The sequence below is a fragment of the Pseudophryne corroboree genome, chromosome 2 (genome assembly GCF_028390025.1).
Source record: "Pseudophryne corroboree isolate aPseCor3 chromosome 2, aPseCor3.hap2, whole genome shotgun sequence".
In the NCBI taxonomy this organism is placed as follows: Eukaryota; Metazoa; Chordata; class Amphibia; order Anura; family Myobatrachidae; genus Pseudophryne; species Pseudophryne corroboree.
In genome coordinates, this window is record NC_086445.1 from 582,198,828 (window position 1) to 582,218,117 (window position 19,290).

A 19,290-nucleotide genomic window follows, 5' to 3' on the forward strand; every position below is an offset into this window, starting at 1 on the left:
CTGGCAGACACAAGTCTGCAGATGTTCAAAAACCTGCTGGTGAGACAATTGTCAAGTCAAGTGGAACGTGACCCGCCAACAGCTCCTCCTTCATTTTCTACCGCCACTGGAGCTGCCAAGGAAAGGATAAAATGTCCAAAACAACCCGCTGGCGGTGATGAAGGGCATATACTCGGAAAAAGGGAGAAAAAGAAGGCTCTTGTGTGGGCGCACTCTTTAGAAAGAAAGGAAAATTCCTATAACATATACAAAGAAATACCTAAAACATAACTTTTAATGTTGACGTTTATAATGAAATTACCCATATAGCTGATCCATATAAAAGAAAAGTGTAATGATAAAGGTTTTAAAATGTTCTGGTCTGTTTAATCACAATGCGTGATTGGAATGGTTGTAGACATTTGATCGTCTTACCCCCATTTCCCCTGACCAGTACAGAATATCTGTATTGATGGAACCAAGGAGTGGTCATAAGGATTATTTGATAAGTACGTCCCACTAGGGCTACTCAAATTCAAAGATAGATAGTCTCCTGCATTCAACAGGACCTGACTTTCTGACGTAAACCACAATAATTGGTCGTAGGCCTCAAATATGAAAGAATCTCAAAGAAGTAAGAATTAGTGGTGATACTGCTGTTGGCGTCGCAACTCACATAGGAAGGGAAATGGTCCCTGCTCTACAACACCGGGTATTCGCAGGAAGTCTCCTCTCCCGGTACTAACCCGGCCCAACGCTGTTTGGCTTCCAAGATCGGACAAGATCGGGCATTGGCAGCGTGGTATGATAGTAGAGAATTTATATGACAGTACACCAATGAGAGTGCACCTATATAGGAAAATAGGAGAAAGAGAAATAGAAGGATGAAAGAAATGCGAACAGTTTAGCAAGGAAAGAAATGAATTAGTAAAGTACAAATGGGTGGATCTGCTTTCTGCGATAGACACAGCTCATCAATTCCCACATCTGTGGTATTGTGCTCTGTGAATCGCAGATGAGAGTCCACGAAAAAATAGTAAAGTGTGAGCAAGAGGTATGAAATATTTGATTTTGATTAAATTATCAGTGAAGAATTGCCGCAAAGGACTGGTAAGGAATTAAAATAAAGTAAGATTATATATGTCCTCAGAGAAATCCACATAGTATTTTAAACATTAATTTGAGAAATCTCATTAATGATCATCATACATCCTGAGCTGAGTGTAAAAATTCAATTGAATTTAACAAAATCAGGTGTGGTGAATCCCACAATCTGATCCAGGAAAATAATGATGTTTCTAATGACAAAAAAAGTGCTGAGGATCACAGTGAATGAAATAATCTTATAACAGTATACTGGCCTCTGCTGGTGAAAACTCAGCATGCCAGTGTAAATTCTCTACCAGGGGTTTAGAAAATCAAACGAAATGGAAAACGGGATAAGAGAAAGATTTTGTGATATATGTTTTGCTTTTAGACAATCGCGCTTATAACAAAAATCTGTATATGTGCTACACAGGTCTAATCACATATTGTCCAATAAAGCATATTAATGAATACACATAGAATGTTGCTGTCTGTGCACATTGTACACAGAATAGCAGTGGGCTTACGGTCACCAAAATTGGAAAGAAGTAGCCAGGTCAGGGCATCGTCAGGTGCCCATGCAGGAGCTAAAGGTTCACTCCATGTGCGGTCCCCCCCGTGGAAAACGCGTTTCGCCCTGACGGGCTTGTTCACTTCCGGGTTAGAGGGGTAAGTGAGGAATATGGTTGAGAGGCAGCTAATAAGTAAGTACTAACCAATAGCTGAAGGATTCTTGACCGGTGGGCCGGAGATAACAGCTGCCGCTGAGGAGCTTCAGTCAGCTGTGAAGGTGACGGAGCGTGACGTAGAATAGGGGGCGGGGTCTCGAGACGCAATGTCGCTGGCTGTCCGTGTATACACTTAGAGTAGGGGGCGGTGACGGAGCGTGACGGAGAATAAGGGGCGGGGTCTCGAGACGCAATACCGCTGGCTGTCCGTGTATACACTTATGGGAGGAATGGTCATATGGCCCTGAACAGCCGCGAGATCCCGGGCGCCATCTTTGTAGATGGCAAGTGTATGGTATAACGGCAGGCAGTACTTAGACGCCATCTTACAATATGGCAAATGTGTAATAGAAGAGCTGCACAACGAAGGGAAAGCTAATTGAGCAATAAGTGAAAGACAGGATTGGGGGAACATTGTAATGTATAGGAGCACTAAATAGAAAAAGAGGTGGGTAAGAATTAAGATGGCATGGGATTTGCGTGAATAAATGAATTGATCGACTTAACATCAGATTAGTAATGACAAGGATTATAATATAATTGAAAATGATTTGGGAATAAATGGATATGGTTAATGAATCATGATGATAATAAAAATTAAAACTAAAGAAAAAATGGGAAAATATGGATATATCCCCCTCTTTCCCCTTCCCCCTTCTTCCCTCTCCCTCCCCCCCCCCTCCCCCCACCCATTGATTCCCCCCCCCCCTCCCCTATTCCCATTTCCCAGCCCGGCGCCCCCCCCTTCATCATCACTACCCACCCCTTCCCCTTTAGTCCATCCTCCATAACTTGTTTTACACTCCTTTATTCCTACACTTCTGTGCCGATTAACACGGTCACCACGATCTCCTGACACTTTTTCATTTCATTACACGCTCACTTTGTTAACTGGCACACATCCCGCCCCTTTTTACCTCTAAGAGAGTGCCAGTGTTTCCCTCCCCTCTCACTATTCATTTTATCTGCACACTGTCTTCCCCAAATTAATATCCAACACGGCCCCCCTATCACCTCAACCATTCCTCTCTCCACTTTATCCATCACCCACACCCACATCCTGGCTTAGATCACCTCAACCATTCCTCTCTTCACTTTACCCCCCACCTACACCCACATCCTGCCATAGATTCTCCGACCACTTATAACCTTAGCAGGTTCAATTTACACTCACCACTATTCCACTTTAAATATCCATATTTTCCCATTTTTTCTTTAGTTTTAATTTTTATTATCATCATGATTCATTAACCATATCCATTTATTCCCAAATAATTTTCAATTATATTATAATCCTTGTCATTACTAATCTGATGTTAAATCGATCAATTCATTTATTCACGCAAATCCCATGCCATCTTAATTCTTACCCACCTCTTTTTCTATTTAGTGCTCCTATACATTACAATGTTCCCCCAATCCTGTCTTTCACTTATTGCTCAATTAGCTTTCCCTTCGTTGTGCAGCTCTTCTATTACACATTTGCCATATTGTAAGATGGCGTCCAAGGTGTGCCTGCCGTTATACCATACACTTGCCATCTACAAAGATGGCGCCCGGGATCTCGCGGCTGTTCAGGGCCATATGACCATTCCTCCCATAAGTGTATACACGGACAGCCAGTGGTATTGCGTCTCGAGACCCCACCCCTTATTCTCCGTCACGCTCCGTCACCGCCCCCTACTCTAAGTGTATACACGGACAGCCAGCGACATTGCGTCTCGAGACCCCGCCCCCTATTCTACGTCACGCTCCGTCACCTTTACAGCTGACTGAAGCTCCTCAGCGGCAGCTGTTATCTCCGGCCCACCGGTCAAGAATCCTTCAGCTATTGGTTAGTACTTACTTATTAGCTGCCTCTCAACCATATTCCTCACTTACCCCTCTAACCCGGAAGTGAACAAGCCCGTCAGGGCAAAACGCGTTTTCCATGGGGGGGGGGGGGGGGAACCGCACATGGAGTGAACCTTTAGCTCCTGCATGGGCACCTGATGATGCCCTGACCTGCCTACTTCTTTCCAATTTTGGTGACCGTAAGCCCACTGCTGTTCTGTGTACAATGTGTGTGACAAACCAGGTAAGTATCGGGTTTGGACGGATATGATGATTGGTTGAGTTACTTTTTTATTCCTGCCGCCTGGACCTTTAGCAGTATAGAACTTTGCTGAGAGGTGTGTCGGACAACTCCTAAGAAATAACCGTTGCCTTTAGTTGCTTAGAATTAATTTCAATTTATTGATATAGCAATGGTGCTTAAGAAATTCCTGGTAAGTTAAATAAGTATTAATTCGATAAACCATCACAATACGGTTTCATTGTCAACAGAATAATTAACTTTACAGTTAGTAACCGTGTTTATTACACTACTCCGTGCTGTCAATTCCGCCTGTAAATAAATGGATACCCAACTTTCTCTAATAACATGCCGGTTATAAGTGAATACAAGCATAAAACATTTGGTAAAACTCTAACAGACCAGTATTGCTGGTTAAATGTACGTACTACAACTTTGTAAGATTAGTACATGTATCACATCCCCGGTACTCCCCAAGTCTGACTTCAATATGCAGTTCAATTGGGTACTACTTTTATCATGTTAATTGAACTTGTCCTTAACGATGGACGAATACAGTTACCACTCTAATATGGGTGACGTCCCTCAGTGGATCTATCACAATTAATTCCCGTCCAAGCTATAGTCTCTCGTTCAGAATTTACTGTTGAGATCTGTAAAACGCCCTGTTACTCTAAATGACTGTGAGTGCCTTAATGAAGGTATTTATTAGTCACTCCGTTACCAAGTCACTGGTATTCCTCTCTCACTGGGTGGACATGCACATCTATGTAACTTGACGGATTCAGTTCATTCTCCTGACTTTAGGACGTATTACACTGACTCCCTCTCTTTGTTGTTAGCATAGTATGGTAGCAGAGGCTTGATTCCTGACGGAAATGTGATAGCTCTTAACTGCGATACGATCTTCTCTCCTATCGATGCTTACTAGTTGTGTCGATTGCTGCCTCCGGACTACTATATGAACGTGTTGAATCAATGCTGAATTACACTGCAGTGTGTCTTTTACTACTTTTCAGTCTGTTTAATAAGTGCACTTATTGCTATTTGCAGGTAGCTTGACTCTCTGTGTGGTGTGCCTGCGTGGAGTTGTAGGATTAATAAAGTTAAGGTACCTTTCCTATACTCTCAGCTGTGGCTGACTCTTTGTTTCTTTTTATTATAGATGGCTCCGCCTCCCTGGCCGTCACTCACCAACAGGCCGCTCCTCTCCTCTCCCTCCGGATCTCTGCGTCACTGCCAGCCGCCTCAGCTCAGCTCCTCACCACCGCCGCTGGAGGCTTGCGTCCCGGGTCCCGCCGGCGTGGATTTTCCGCTCACTGCTGCCGAGGGAGAGCTCACATCGCTACTGCTGCTGGGTGCCAAACACCGGGTGAGAGTCGCTGATCGCGAAGGGAGACCAAACCCTGTCCTCAAGCTCCGTAGCCTTACAGCGCTTCCCCTGCTTCGTTAGCTCAGACCCTCTCTCTTCCGTTGCTCAACTGCCAACTGACCAGTCCTCACTCCCCTTCACCTCCTTTCCCCGAGTCCCCGTATCCTTCCGCCGGGACCCAACAGTTTTATTCTTGTGCAGGGCCAGTCTCTCTCCATATCCCCCATGTGCGGGTCCCCCCAGACTATTGTTCATGCAGCACAGATTTTTAGATACAATAAATTCAATACAATAATTACAATAAATTTAGATACAATAAATTCACTGCCCAGTGGGTGACAACAATACCACTATATTTACTACCGTGGTGCACAATTATCATCTTCACGGCAGTGGGGCACCACATTCAGCCCCACTTAAATGATGCTTGTCCTCATGCATCTTACTTTTCCACCGAACAGTTACAAAATGTCTTACAATTTTCCTAAATTACTGCATATACTAATGACTTAAATCAGTGTGATACAATATCTCATGCATACTTAGAGTGGACTTACAATTGTCTAAACCGGAGTGGTTTGACTCCCCTAGTGCTTCTAACCGGCCTTTTTGAGCTTATTTCCATATTGATCTCATCCTCATTTTCCTGAACCGGTTTGGGTTCCATGACGTTCTCATTCACTGGGGTGCTTGCAGGCGGTAGGGCATCTACAACTCCTCTACTGGATGGAAAGGGCCCACCCATAAATAGTAATAATTCAACTGGATCTCGTAAAGGATAACGGTTTGCATCTTCCCAACTTTTTATTGCGGGAATGGTTTCTCTTTGTACACCCTCTGACATTGCTTTGGATACGCATAGCTTGAGCTGATTTCGATGTACCATTATCGTTCTACTTTCAATTCCTTCTTCCTTCTTTATCTCATAGACAACGGTGTCCGGAGTGGGAAGGTTAATTACTATATATGGTATGAGTTCCCATTTATTATCCAATTTGTTCTTACGCTGAGTGTTCTTTTTCCAGACCCTATCTCCGACTTGTAATGGTTCAGCCAGCGCATCTCTGTTGTAATAATCCTCCTGTCTTCGATGTACTTCTTCCATCTTCCTTTCTACCACTTCCTTAGCTTCCTCAATGCGACGTTTATGCTCCGTCACCCATTCGGTTTGTGGGACGAGGGCATCTTCCGGGATCGTATTTAACTCAAGATCTGCGGGTAGTTTTCCCAGCCTTCCGAACAAAAGGTAGTATGGTGTATACCCAGTAGATGCCTGTTCCATATTATTATAAAGATAGGTCAATTCTGGCAACAACGCAGGCCAGTTTAGTCTTTGGGGCAACGGAATCGACCGGATCATTTCCAATAGGGTCTGGTTTGCTCGCTCGCATAACCCATTACTTTGTGGGTGGTATGGGGTGGTCCGAAGTTTCCTACACCCATAGATTTTGCACAATTCTGTAAACAGCAAAGATTCGAACGCGGGGCCTTGATCCGTTAAAACGCGTTCCGGATACCCATATGGTCGGACAAAACTCTTCAAGAAGATTTCTGCTGTGGTTTTGGCGGTGATATCCCGGACCGGAACTGTTACAATAAATTTGGAGTAATGATCGATAATCATGAGGGCATATTGATATCCGGCATTACTAGGCCCTAACTTGACATGATCCAAGGCTACGAGGTCCAAGGGGCGTTGACTAGAAATGGGATGTAATGGTGCTTTCTGCCCCGGCTGAATGTCTCTTCTCACCACACAGGCAGAACACCTTTCTATCCATTTCTCTATGTCCAACTGATGACATTCTAAGTCAGCATGATATGGACTGGACTTCCATCTTGAATCTTTTTCCAATCCATATCATGCTGACTTAGAATGTCATCAGTTACTGCAGAGATGAGGATTTCTGTGAGGTTAATAACCGCCACCCGTTGTTTACTTGGTCCTGGTCCGAACATAGGGATTTCTACTTCTTCCCATTGATCCTCTACTTCTTCTTCCGGACTTTCGGGCAGTCGAGATAGTGCATCGGCATTAACATTAGACCGTCCACTCCTGAATTTGATTCGATATTGGAAGTTTTCCAGCCGGGCCATCCATCTCTGTTCTAACGCCCCTAACCGCGCTGTCTGGAGGTGTGCTAGGGGGTTATTATCCGTATGGATAACACACGGAGTTGCAGCCAGGTAATCTTTAAATTTATCTGTTACGGCCCAAATCAGTGCTAATAGTTCTAGTTTGAAGGCACTGTAATTTTCATCATTCCTTTCGGTTTTCCTTAGCCCCCTACTTGCGTAAGCAATTACTCTTTCTTTTCCTTCCTGATCTTGCGCCAAGACCGCGCCCAAACCTTGAGTACTTGCATCGGTATACACTTTTATGGAATCTCATAGTTGGGATAAGCTAGGAGTGGGGCTTCTGTAAGTAATGTCTTCAATCTCTCAAATGCTTCATCCTGGCGATTCGTCCACTTGATGATGGTATTCCTCCTTATTTCATTTCCTGAATCGTTTCTCAACAGTTCGTGTAGTGGAGCGGCAATTTTCGCAAAATTGGCTATAAACCTTCTATAATAGCCTACGAATCCCAAGAAGCGTCTTACATCTCGGATCGTTGTAGGGATAGGCCAGTCTCTTACCGATCTTACTTTTTCGGGGTCAGGCTCCACCCCCTTGGCGCTGACAATATGGCCTAAGTATTGTACCTTGGACTTGAGTAAATAGCACTTAGATGGCTTCAGTTTAAACCCATAATTGGCGAGTCGACCGAAAACTTCATCCAGATGCTGTAAATGCTCTTGATAATTTTTGGAGAAGACGATAATATCGTCGAGGTAAAGAAGGAGCATGTCGAAGTTACGATACCCCAAACAGTGTTCCATTACTCGCTGGAAGGTGGCGGGAGCGTTACATAATCCAAAGGGCATCCTGTCAAATTCAAATAGTCCCATTGGGGTAGTAAAGGCCGTTTTTTCTCTGTCCTCCGGGGCCACCGATACTTGCCAATACCCACTAGTTAAATCCAGGGTGGAAAAATAAGCAGCCGACCGCAAGGCTGCTAAAGATTCCTCTATTCGTGGTAGGGGATAGGCATCTCGGTGTGTGACTGAATTCAACTTCCTGTAGTCTACGCAAAAACGCAAACTTCCATCCTTTTTCTTGACCAGTACCAGGGGTGCGGCCCAAGGACTGTGACTTTCTCTAATCACTCCAGTCGCCTTCATTTCTTCTATCATACTCTTCACTGGTTGATATAGCGCAGGTGGGATAGGGCGATGGCGTTCCCGGACGGGAGCAGCCTTCCCTGTCGGAATATGATGTCGAATGCCCTCCACGTACCCGAAATCTGATGGATTTTTACTGAAGGTTTTCTCATTCTTCTTTACTAGATGTAGGGCTCCCACCTTTTCTTCTTCCGGGGTATTTTGATCACCAATAGTTATTTCTTTCCACCAGGGGCCGTCTTCCTCTTTTTCAGTAGGGCTGCTTGTTGCCAGGCTCTGTTCAGCTACAATGGGCCCCAGACCATCCACGCCAACTATATCTTGGAACGTAACTTCAAAAATCTGTGCAATAGGTTGATACCGATATAATCTAATTGGGTGATTATGAGGGTTTAAGACTTGTATAGGCACTCGGCCTTGGTTTACCGTTACTACACTTCTAGCCACCGTGAAGTAATCAGTCCAGCCTCTCTGATTCCTTTCGATTATGGCTTCGTAGTTTCTTCCTCTGGGTCCTATTCTGGTCTTACACCACACGATATTTTCCGAGTTTGGCGGTAACAGTATAGTTCGCTTTTCAGCTACTCTGACAGTGCCGATTTCCCCATTCGAAGGTGCGAACCGTTGCTGGCACTGGAGGAATCGAATGGCGTGTTGTAACGTTCGTTTTGCTAAGCAGGTACGATTGAATGATTCTTTTTTTAATATCGTGACTAATTCTTCAGGGCAACTCCTAAGAATATTCATTCCAATGATGACAGGTGGAAAGTTCTTATCATCCACCATAGTAACGAGACAGCCCTGTCTTGGTAGTTGAGCTTGACCGATTTCCACTTCCACTTCCCAATACCCACAGCACTCAATTCCTTGGCCATTGCTGGCTAGCAAGTTCAACCAGGCCGGCGGTGGTGTGGTCATATCCTCTTCTCCCCAGTGTCGAGCAAACTCATTCCATTGGATAGTGGTAACCTGAGACCCTGTATCTAAAAGCGCTGTCATGGCAACCCCATTGATCTTAATTTCTATCGATGGGCATGGACCCACATACTGAGGCCACCACTCTCGAGGTGCGGGACCTACTGTGGAGGGTTCTCCCGAGGGGTGGTCCCTGGCCTCGGGATATCGGGGTTTAAAGGCTCCCGTTGCTGACAATTGCGTTCCACATGCCCACTCTCCTTACAGCGTCGGCAAATCGGCCTGCCTTGGTCGTCGAATCGATCTGTTGATAGTCGGCGAGAAGTCCAGGCCGCGTCTCTTCTATTGACATAACGTGTTCTCCTTTCTCCTTGCCACTCTTGTCCTTGCGACTTAGGCGTTTCCTTCAAAGCTTTAAGCTCCCGACACAGTTCCGTCATTCCCTGGGTTAATTCAGCTATCTGCCTTCTCATTACGTCTTGAGCATCAATTGTAACTGTCGACTGGTTCCCTTGTGCTACTGCCTCCAAGGTTACAGTAGATGGTCTGAGCGGGGGCGTATCCCCAAAAATCTTGATTGCCAGCTCCTTGAACTCCTGGAAGCTGCACGTCGGTTCTTGGCGTTGCAACATTTTTATTTGGCCCTTCGTATGGTCGCTATAAATTCCGTCTATGAATTGATTTATAAGAGTGTCGTCTTCCGGTATAATTTCAATGGGTTCGCACAGTTAATGGCTTGTAGCGCTTCTTGTAATTCTACAGCGAATTCACATAAACCCTCTCGGGGCTGTTGCTTCCTGGCATAGAGACGTATCTTTAGTCCTGACAGTGTCTTGGCATCATACATGTTAGCCATTTTCTCTAATATTTCTTTGGCAGTTTTCCTTTGTCTAGCGGGCCACGACTTCACTTCCCGTCGCGCTAGGCCTTTCAATTGCCCTATGACTATCTCAATCTTTTGAGATTCATTTAACGGGTACAACCGGAACATAGCCTCGATTTGATCCTTGAAGTCCCTAAATTCCTTTGCTTTTGTGGAAGGATCATCTCCTGAAAACGTGAGGAGCCAAGGTGCGCCAAAATAGTATGGCATGGTAATAGGGGCGGATGCAGGCATAGCAGGCCCTTCCCGGTCAGATGTTTCTCCTGCACCTGATTGGGCCTGGTCGTCTCCTTGAGACATTTCGTTTGATTCCACGGGGACTAACCCTGACTCTTGTACGAATCCTGTTCGTGACGCCACAATGTGACAAACCAGGTAAGTATCGGGTTTGGACGGATATGATGGTTGGTTGAGTTACTTTTTTTATTCCTGCCGCCTGGACCTTTAGCAGTATAGAACTTTGCTGAGAGGTGTGTCGGACAACTCCTAAGAAATAACCGTTGCCTTTAGTTGCTTAGAATTAATTTCAATTTATTGATATAGCAATGGTGCTTAAGAAATTCCTGGTAAGTTAAATAAGTATTAATTCGATAAACCATCACAATACGGTTTCATTGTCAACAGAATAATTAACTTTACAGTTAGTAACCGTGTTTATTACACTACTCCGTGCTGTCAATTCCGCCTGTAAATAAATGGATACCCAACTTTCTCTAATAACATGCCGGTTATAAGTGAATACAAGCATAAAACATTTGGTAAAACTCTAACAGACCAGTATTGCTGGTTAAATGTACGTACTACAACTTTGTAAGATTAGTACATGTATCACATCCCCGGTACTCCCCAAGTCTGACTTCAATATGCAGTTCAATTGGGTACTACTTTTATCATGTTAATTGAACTTGTCCTTAACGATGGACGAATACAGTTACCACTCTAATATGGGTGACGTCCCTCAGTGGATCTATCACAATTAATTCCCGTCCAAGCTATAGTCTCTCGTTCAGAATTTACTGTTGAGATCTGTAAAACGCCCTGTTACTCTAAATGACTGTGAGTGCCTTAATGAAGGTATTTATTAGTCACTCCATTACCAAGTCACTGGTGTTCCTCTCTCACTGGGTGGACATGCACATCTATGTAACTTGACGGATTCAGTTCATTCTCCTGACTTTAGGACGTATTACACTGACTCCCTCTCTTTGTTGTTAGCATAGTATGGTAGCAGAGGCTTGATTCCTGACGGAAATGTGATAGCTCTTAACTGCGATACGATCTTCTCTCCTATCGATGCTTACTAGTTGTGTCGATTGCTGCCTCCGGACTACTATATGAACGTGTTGAATCAATGCTGAATTACACTGCAGTGTGTCTTTTACTACTTTTCAGTCTGTTTAATAAGTGCACTTATTGCTATTTGCAGGTAGCTTGACTCTCTGTGTGGTGTGCCTGCGTGGAGTTGTAGGATTAATAAAGTTAAGGTACCTTTCCTATACTCTCAGCTGTGGCTGACTCTTTGTTTCTTTTTATTATAGATGGCTCCGCCTCCCTGGCCGTCACTCACCAACAGGCCGCTCCTCTCCTCTCCCTCCGGATCTCTGCGTCACTGCCAGCCGCCTCAGCTCAGCTCCTCACCACCGCCGCTGGAGGCTTGCGTCCCGGGTCCCGCCGGCGTGGATTTTCCGCTCACTGCTGCCGAGGGAGAGCTCACATCGCTACTGCTGCTGGGTGCCAAACACCGGGTGAGAGTCGCTGATCGCGAAGGGAGACCAAACCCTGTCCTCAAGCTCCGTAGCCTTACAGCGCTTCCCCTGCTTCGTTAGCTCAGACCCTCTCTCTTCCGTTGCTCAACTGCCAACTGACCAGTCCTCACTCCCCTTCACCTCCTTTCCCCGAGTCCCCGTATCCTTCCGCCGGGACCCAACAGTTTTATTCTTGTGCAGGGCCAGTCTCTCTCCATATCCCCCATGTGCGGGTCCCCCCAGACTATTGTTCATGCAGCACAGATTTTTAGATACAATAAATTCAATACAATAAATACAATAAATTTAGATACAATAAATTCACTGCCCAGTGGGTGACAACAATACCACTATATTTACTACCATGGTGCACAATTATCATCTTCACGGCAGTGGGGCACCACATGTGCACAGACAGCAACATTCTATGTGTATTCATTAATATGCTTTATTGGACAATATGTGATTAGACCTGTGTAGCACATATACAGATTTTTGTTATAAGCGCGATTGTCTAAAAGCAAAACATATATCACAAAATCTTTCTCTTATCCCGTTTTCCATTTCCTTTGATTTTCTAAACACCTGGTAGAGAATTTATACTGGCATGCTGAGTTTTCACCAGCAGAGACCAGTATACTGTTATAAGATTATTTAATTCACTGTGATCATCAGCACTTTTTTTGTCATTAGAAACATCATTATTTTCCTGGATCAGATTGTGGGATTCACCACACCTGATTTTGTTAAATTCAATTGAATTTTTACACTCAGGATGTATGATGGTCATTAATGAGATTTCTCAAATTAATGTTTAAAATACTAGGTGGATTTCTCTGAGGACATATATAATCTTACTTTATTTTAATTCCTTACCAGTCCTTTGCGGCAATTCTTCACTGATAATTTAATCAAAATCAAATATTTCATAACTCTTGCTCACACTTTACTATTTTTTCGTGGACTCTCATCTGCGATTCACAGAGCACAATACCACAGATGTGGGAATTGATGAGCTGTGTCTAATGCAGAAAGCAGATCCACCTATATGTACTTTACTAATTCATTTCTTTCCTTGCTAAACTGTTCTCATTTCTTTCATCCTTCTATTTCTCTTTCTCCTATTTTCTTATATAGGTGCATTCTCATTGGTGTACTGTCATATAAATTCTCTACTATCATACCACGCTGCCAATGCCCGATCTCGTCCGATCTTGGAAGCCAAACAGCGTTGGGCCGGGTTAGTACCGGGAGAGGAGACTTCCTGCGAATACCCGGTGTTGTAGAGCAGGGACCATTTCCCTTCCTATGTGAGTTGCGACGCCAACAGCAGTATCACCACTAATTCTTACTTCTTTGAGATTCTTTCATATTTGAGGCCTACGACCAATTATTGTGGTTTACGTCAGAAAGTCAGGTCCTGTTGAATGCAGGAGACTATCTATCTTTGAATTTGAGTAGCCCTAGTGGGACGTACTTATCAAATAATCCCTATGACCACTCCTTGGTTCCATCAATACAGATATTCTGTACTGGTCAGGGGAAATGGGGTAAGACGATCAAATGTCTACAACCATTCCAATCACGCATTGTGATTAAACAGACCAGAACATTTTAAAACCTTTATCATTACACTTTTCTTTTATATGGATCAGCTATATGGGTAATTTCATTATAAACGTCAACATTAAAAGTTATGTTTTAAGTATTTCTTTTTATATGTTATAGGAATTTTCCTTTCTTTCTAAAGAGTGCGCCCACACAAGAGCCTTCTTTTTCTCCCTTTTTCCGAGTATATGTATTCTCTGGCTCTGGGCGCACCACCAACTAGGACAACGTCATATATTTTAGTAAAAAACAGGTGTTTTTTTCTTCTTTTTCCTATTGTGGAGTGTTTAATTGTCCAATTTTTGGTTCTCTAGTATCAATACTGCATTAATCTGAGCAGTGCCCGATCGCCCCCTGTCTGGTGATGAAGGGCAGTCAGGAGCAAGTGCTGACATCTGGTCCGAACTGAAGGACCTGCCAACGATTACTGACATGTCACTACTGTCACTGCATGTGATTCTGTCACTATTGAAAGAATGGTGGAGGATTATATGAGTGACAGCATCACTGTAGGCATGTCAGACAGTCGTATGTATACTGTCAGGAAAAAGAGGCAATTTGGAGGCCCTTGCACAAACTGGCTTTATTTTACCTAAGTTGCTCCCCCTCCAGTGTGTACTCCGAAAGAGTGTTTAGTGCAGTCGGTCATCTTGTCAGCGATCGGCGTAGGAGGTTACTTCCAGAAAATGTGGAGAAGATGATGTTCATCAAAATGAATTATAAATTCCTCCGTGGAGACATTTACCAGCAATTGCCTCCAGAAAGTACACAGGGACATGAGATGGTGGTTTCCAGTGGGGACGAATTAATACTCTGTGAGGAGGTGGATGTACACAGTGAAAGGGGTGAGAAATCAGACGATGAGGAGGAGGTGAAATTCTTGCCTCTGTAGAGCCAGTTTGTGCAAGGAGAGATTGATTGCTTCTTTTTTGGTGGGGGCCCAAACCAACCAGTCATTTCAGCCACAGTCGTGTGGCAGACCCTGTCGCTGAAATGATTGGTTTGTTAAAGTGTGCATGTCCTGTTTATACAACATAAGGGTGGGTGGAGGGCCCAAGGACAATTCCATCTTGCACCTCTTTTTTTATTTATCTTTGCATCATGTGCTGTTTTGGGACTATTTTTTTAAGTGCCATCCTGCCTGACACTGCAGTGCCACTCCTAGATGGGCCAGGTGTTTGTGCCGCCCACTTGGGTCGCTTAGCTTAGTCATCCAGCGACCTCGGTGCAAATTTTAGGACTAAAAATAATATTGTGAGGTGTTCAGAATAGAGTGGAAATTATGGTTATTGAGGTTAATAATACTTTAAGATCAAAATTACCCCCAAATTCTATGATTTAAGCTGTTTTTGAGGGTTTTTTGAAAAAAAACACCCGAACCCAAAACGCATCCGAATCCGACAAAAATCCGAAAGGGTGGTTTTGCCAAAATGCGTCCGAATCCAAAACACGACCGCGGAACCGAATCCAAAACCAAAACACAACACGAAAAATGCCCGCTGCACATCTCTAATAAGAACTAGCGCAAAACTCCTATTCTATTTGTCTTTTTCGTACATTGGTTATCTTGCGAATGTATGTATTTAAAATATATGTACACAAGCATATATGTACAGTTTTTGCTGGTGAGGTTTTTTATTTTGTTATTTATATTCTAATTTTTATAAATTCATTAGCACCTGGTCATTTTTTTCTCTTTGTTGTTTCACTGCATAAACACATCACAAAAGGTGTTTGTTCTTTGGGAGATTTCCTCCTAGCAACAATTGGGTTTGGGCGGCAAGCATCCTGAGTCTCCGCTGAAAGCAGGGGAATTACATTTTTCCAGCACTAAGCTGCTAACACTAACAATAAATCTGCACCTGCCCCTCAACTTTGGTTGTGCACAGGTCATATGCATTACTGTATTGTGGGTCAAGCATTTAACTATTTTATGAATTCTAGAAGCGTAAGATGGCTCACTAGAACAGACATATCAGAACTAGTACCTTAGGCCCAGATTTATCAAGCCTTGGAGAGTGATAAATTGCACGGTGATAAAGTACCAACCAATCAGCTCCTATAAGCCTTGTTATAGTCTGTGTTTAAAAAATGACAGTTAGGAGCTGATTAGCTGGTACTTTATCACCACACAATTTATCACTCTGCAAAGCTTGATAAATCTAGGCCTTAATTACTGGACTATCGTAGTCCCTCATATAATGACACATTTAGACCAGAGTTTCTGTCATGGCTCATAGGTCCTTTGCGGTGCTAAAAGCTTTAGCTCATAATAAGCGCATGAAACCCTTCCGCAAGGATGTCATACTTCCAGAGGCAGAAGATCAACCCAGTCTTGCAAACGCAACAAATATTTTGCTATAATAATCAGATAATACAGAGATCTTGGTTTCATATATCTGCAGATGTAGGGTTAAGGCCCCAGGCCGAACAGCAAGGCGTCTTTATTAACACTTATGTTTTTCCCTATCACATTGTATATATTTTGTATTATTTTAATCACACTTCTCACTTACATAGCATTTATGTGCTTCTTATTAACCCTTAATAATTTTCACCTGTGTACTGCCCTGGAGTGGCCAGCCTGTGCCGGCATGATGGGGCCCCACATTCCAGACCCACACCTAGTATTAGGGACCCCCAGTGACAGAGACGCCTTGCCGTTTAGCCTAGGGGCTTAACCCTATATTTGCAGATATATGCAACCAAGATCTCTGTATTATCTGATTATTATGTAGTGTTATTTTTCACTCAGTGTGCATTAGGGATAGCAAAATGTTTTTTCTTACTCAGAATTACCCCTCCCTTTTAGCACCTGAGTGACATCACAATCTGATTGAGCAGCTTGCCAATAACCAGGCCACAAATTATGCAGCACCAGCTTGGAATCGTGGAAGCGCATGCGCACAGCGTCTATTCAGGGGAGACAGGAGGAGAGGGGGCATGCCAGCAGCTCACAGAGCGCTGGGTAAGCCCCCTCAGTGACGAAAATGGTCCTCAGTGAAGCCACACCCCCTTTTCATAGGACACGCCCCCTTTTGGGAGCGCGCGCGCGTGTGTCCCTCCTTGGAACACAAGAAAGTTGGGAGGTATGCTTCTTTCTGCCCCGGCTGCTACAGCACCTCTCTTTGTCCCAGCTACTGCAGCATCTCTCTCTGCCTCAGCTTCTGCAGCACCGCCTCTTTCTGCACCAGGTGCTGCAGCACCTCTCTCTGCCCCGGCTGCTGCAGCACCTCTTTCTGTCTCAGCTGTTGCAGCACCCCTCTCTACCCCAGTTGTAACAGCACCTTCCTCTACATTGATGCTGCAGCACCACTCTCTGCCCTAGCTACTGTTGCAGCACCTCTCTCTGCATTAGAAGCTGCAGAGTAACATGTATAAGCGGTGCTCCTTTGGCGCGCATTGTCCCTGTTTTAAACATGACGGGCATCCAGAAAAAACTTTCACCTTGAGGACCACAAGGTCTAGAACCGGCCCTGTCGCCAATTTTGGATTTTTCTATATTTTTTATTTTCAAATGTAACATGCCCCCAATTCAGTACAGGAGAGGGGGCACCGAAACATGCCCTTGCTCCGGGCACCATGGCACCTAGCTACACCCCTGTGTGTATCCAACTTTATTGGCTGTCAAGCCACTCCCCTGACGCATGGTTTATATTCTGCCCAAGGAAAGTCTGCATTTTAAGATATGATGATGTCTTAAAAACACATTTAAGTCTTTTAAGTAAAGCTATCTAACTATTGTACTGTATTTAGTTTAAGTCAGTGTTTTGTAAATGTTACACTTCATTGTTAAGTGTCATAAACATGAACATCTACAGTATTAACATTTATCTTTTGGTGCATAGTTATGAGCGATATTCATAGGAGCTACATTGTGAACAATTATTTTATCATACACAGACTCTGGTTACTGCAGCATTAATGAGCAGCCGCTGTGATTACTCGCCCAACAAACAAATGTAACATAACGTTTTCTCACAGCCTGCGATCAGATCTGAACTGCGCATGCGTATGCAATGCACAGGTGTGATGGACTGCAGCAATGGGGATCGTCGGTTAGCGATAGGATGGTGAAAAATTTCTGAATGCACGGGCGATCGCAAGAAGATTGACAGGAAGAAGGCGTTTGTGGGTGGCAACTGACCGTTTTCTGGGGGTGTTGGAAAAACTCAGGCGTGTCCAAGCGTTTGCAGGGAGAGTTCCTGACGTCAGTTCCGGGACCGGACAGGCTGAAGTGATCGCAGGGGCTGAGTAAGTCCTGGGCTGTGTAGAGACTGCTCTCTGCTCAACATCAGTTTGTGCAGCTCTGTTACACATGCATTCGCACACTTGCACAGCTAAAATACACTCTCCCTTTAGGCGGCGACTATCTGTTCGCAGCAGTGCAAAAATCGCTGCCCAGCGATCAGGTCTGAATTACCACCATAGTAACATAGTTAATGAGCTTGAAAAGAGGCAAAATGCTCATCAGGTTAAAACTGTATATTTCTGCAGCAGGTTACATTGGTTTCCACAGAGAAACATTGGGGGTGTAGAGATGGATCCGGATCCAGGCACCAACAGACAAAGCTTTAGCTGTCCCAGGATGCATTGGGGCCTCCTCTATAACCCCGCCTCCAGGCACTGTGAGCTCAGTTTTGAAGTTGGTGCCTGCAGAGCAGGTCACTAAACAGGAGGGCTGCTCTGGCAACCCTGAAAGCTTTATTGATTTTGACTGAAAATTGGCTTTTTACTCTGAGCTAGAAGAACTGTAAGTCAGGGTGACTTCAGTGCTGCACCTCCATCACCTCCCAAGTGGCTCCGCATACTCCGCTGGCCTGGTTCCCGGGTGCTTGCGACAGGGACATCCGCCGACATAGGCACAGTCCTGGACCACTCTCCAGGATCGCATGGCTGCTACCGAGAGGCAGGTAAGAGGGACTCATAGCGGGACCCGGCATTAACTCACGTTCCGTCCGCAATCTAGGGAGAAGGACCGAGACGCTGGTGTGGACACTGTCACCGAGCAGGGACCCCACTAGGCCACCAGGGCAGTAGGAACACAGGTCAGGTGTACTGACACCTAAATTAAAAAGGCACCATAGTACCTGGGGTGGAAGACCAACATAGGGGAGGCTGCACTTGACCTGTAGCCTCTCCCCCAGCTCAGGGCGCCATCTACTGCAGGTTCACCGCATTGGAGCTGCCTCACTATCCGTCGCTCCCTCACAGAGACTCTGGGAGCCATCTTACAGCATAGCAGCAGCAAGTCTCCGGGATTGCAGGGCAAGGTCTCCCATGTAAAGCCACCTGTACACAGCGCTGTGTCTTTACATACACTTGAGTAGCCTACATGTCTTAGAGACAGCATTAGTTGAAAAACGTGTACATAGCAGATTATATTGTAGGAGTACTCTGCTATATCCTCTGGTTTACTGACGCGCGGTGATATATGAATCCAGTGCAGCTTTATTGTACAGGTTGAGTTTCCCATTTCCAAATATTCCGAAATACGGAATATTCCTAAATACAGATTTTTTTGAGTGAGAGTGAGATGGTGAAACCTTTGTTTTCTGATGGCTCAATGTACACAAACTTTGTTTAATGCACAAAGTTATTACAAATATTGTATTAAATGACCTTCAGGCTGTGTATATAAGGTGCATATGAAACATAAATCAATTGTGTGTATGT

General features: G+C 44.4%; 2 pseudogenes; one reads left to right on the forward strand and one right to left on the reverse strand.

Annotated features, from left to right (window-relative positions):
- Positions 1 to 676: 676 nt before the first annotated feature.
- Positions 677 to 795, reverse strand: LOC135054297 (5S ribosomal RNA; annotated as a pseudogene).
- A 12,381-nt stretch (positions 796 to 13,176) lies between these two features.
- On the forward strand, positions 13,177 to 13,295 carry LOC135052698 (5S ribosomal RNA; annotated as a pseudogene).
- Positions 13,296 to 19,290: the final 5,995 nt, after the last annotated feature.